Genomic DNA, 2670 nt, shown 5'->3' on the forward strand with positions numbered 1-2670 from the left:
ATTGTATTGTAAGATAACTCCTAACTACTTTTAATACGGAGTACATGCTTGATCTTACTAATATTATATTAGTAATTAGTCTTCTCTTAATGTTGGAGTTTCTATAATCGCTTGAAAAAAAAACTTCCTTTAATAATATAGATAGATATTGATTAATCATCGAGTAATGCAAGCCTCGTGTAAGTACACCCTATGATATACAATCAATTTCCAGCTCCTGGTAATCTAAAAGATACCATCTAGCAAACAACTTATTTACAACACCTTGAAAGAACATGGAAAGTTACTAAACCATGGAATGCCGGGGTCTTTCAAGCGGTAGTGCCTCCATCTGTAATTCTGTATCCGAGTATCACGATTTGGAGAAGCATCTTCCTTGTTCTCTTTGGCGTCTGCCCTCTTAAATTGTTCTAATGCTCTTTTTGTGTATAGTAAACACAACAATTGTGATTACTGCAACAACGAAGGAGATCCCATTGAAGCCGATCTCCACCCAAGTTAGATGATGATTCCCATACTTCACATCAGCAAACGTCCTTATTAGTCGGTCACTGCAAATAATGCTTCGTTAACTCAGTTGAAGGACAATCAAGTTAATAAAAACCAAGATATAGTGCAAAAGCCTTCGAAAAAGGTAAAAGGCATTTCTAATACCATTACCCGAGTGCCTCAAACGCTTCGGAGGAGACTATGACAAGGTTTGGGGAGGAGAGGGTCTCGAGCATGTGCACCCTTACCCTCATAATGAACACACACAGACCGTCCATAAAAGATCCATAATGAAAATTGCAACAAGAATGGTATTTCACTATTTCCATTTATGACCACAATTAGAATACTTGAGCAAAAGCCAAAAGCAATATCAGTATTAGAGATATTAAATCTTGTAACAAACTCACGTAACCAATTCCTAAGCTAAAGCTCACATGTTCCTATTATTTTGTATTTACTTAGTCAACGTAGTTAGTTTTCTAATCCTAGATTTTAGTATCTGTTAGCTTAGGTTTAGCTCAATGTTGTTAGCTATTCTTCTGTATAAATAAATCCTCTTGTATTCACTTTGATATACAATACAATTATACAACTTATTCATTTCTCTATATGGTATCAACGAGTCTGTCGATCCTCACGATCAAATAAAAATCCGTCCTTCTTCTTGTACCCGATCCTCGACCTTTCGTTTTCGACCACCATGGCTAACAACCAACTCCAAATTGCTAACGCTGCCGACCCCAATCATCCCCTTACCCTCGTCAATTTCTCAAACTGCATCCAACTTAAGGACACCATCACCTTCCGTCAATGGAGGTTTCAAGTTCGTGCTATCATGAACGGTCTTGAACTCTTCACTTACCTTGATGGCACCACCACTGCTCCACCCAAAACCCGAACAGTTCAACCCACTCCACCCGCAACCGAACCCACTGTCACCCCTAACCCGGCCTACTCCACATGGTATAGGCAAGATCAACTTATTTTAGGAGCCCTTACCGGTACCTTAGCACCACCCATAGCCGCCCTTATCGTCAATGATACGACTTCCACCGCTGCTTGGACTACTCTTTGTCGCACCTTTGCCAATTCCTCTCGAGGACACCGTCTCCAAATTAAGGACCGCTTAGAGAATATCACTCACACCGACAACATGACCATAACCGAGTATATGACCGCCATCAAAGCTTGCACCGATGACTTGGCTCAACTCGAACATCCTATGGATGTCGATGACATTACTGCTCGCATTCTCCATGGTCTCAATTACGACAAGTATGGCTCCGTAATTGAGGCAGTGCGTGCTCGCGATACGTCAATTTCTTTTGAATCGCTTCATGAGAAATTGATCCAGCAGGAACTCCGTCTCAAACACACTTCTGCTGCCAGCCCTTGCAACACCTTTGCTCCGTCTGCTAACCCTGCTCACCCTCGCCAAAACCAACCCTACCACTCCAATTACAACCACCAGAATCGTTCCACCTTTTCTCCCCGCAACAACCAGCAGAATCGCACTTACACCCCAAAACCAAACTCTTCCTCTGGTTCCTCTGGTTACTCTAAGCCCTATAAGGGTCGCTGCCACTTTTGTGACGAAGTCGGACATGTAGCATCTGACTGTCGTGACCTTCAGGCCAAATATCCCCATGTGATCTTCCCAACCCGCCAGCGCCGTGGCCCAAACCCTCAAGCCCATTCGGCCTCCCATCCCTCGAACCCACCCGTGTCCTCTTGGACTGTCGATAGTGGTGCCTCGCACCATATTTCTGATGACCTCAATACTCTTTCTCTCCATCAGCCTTATGATGGTGAAGAGCTTGTCATTGGAGATGGTTCTACTCTTCCCGTCACACACACTGGTTCTTTCAATTTTCCCTCCTTCTCTTCCTCTATTTATTTTAATAACGTTTTAATAGTTCCGTCTATTTCTCGAAAATTACTATCCGTTACTCAATTCTGTACTGATAACAATGCCTATGCTATATTCTCATCCAACTTTTTTTGTTTTAAGGCAAAAACGACGGGAGCGGTTCTACTTCAAGGGTCCCTTATTGATGGGTCGTATATCTGGACGCCATCTCCGCCTCACGCACACATAGCCGTAGCTCCTGGTCAAGACTCCTGGCATCACCGTCTTGGCCATCCTTCCAACAAAGTTACTCAAATTTTAAATTCTAA

The sequence above is a fragment of the Silene latifolia genome, chromosome Y (assembly GCF_048544455.1).
Source record: "Silene latifolia isolate original U9 population chromosome Y, ASM4854445v1, whole genome shotgun sequence".
NCBI classification, from domain to species: Eukaryota; Viridiplantae; Streptophyta; class Magnoliopsida; order Caryophyllales; family Caryophyllaceae; genus Silene; species Silene latifolia.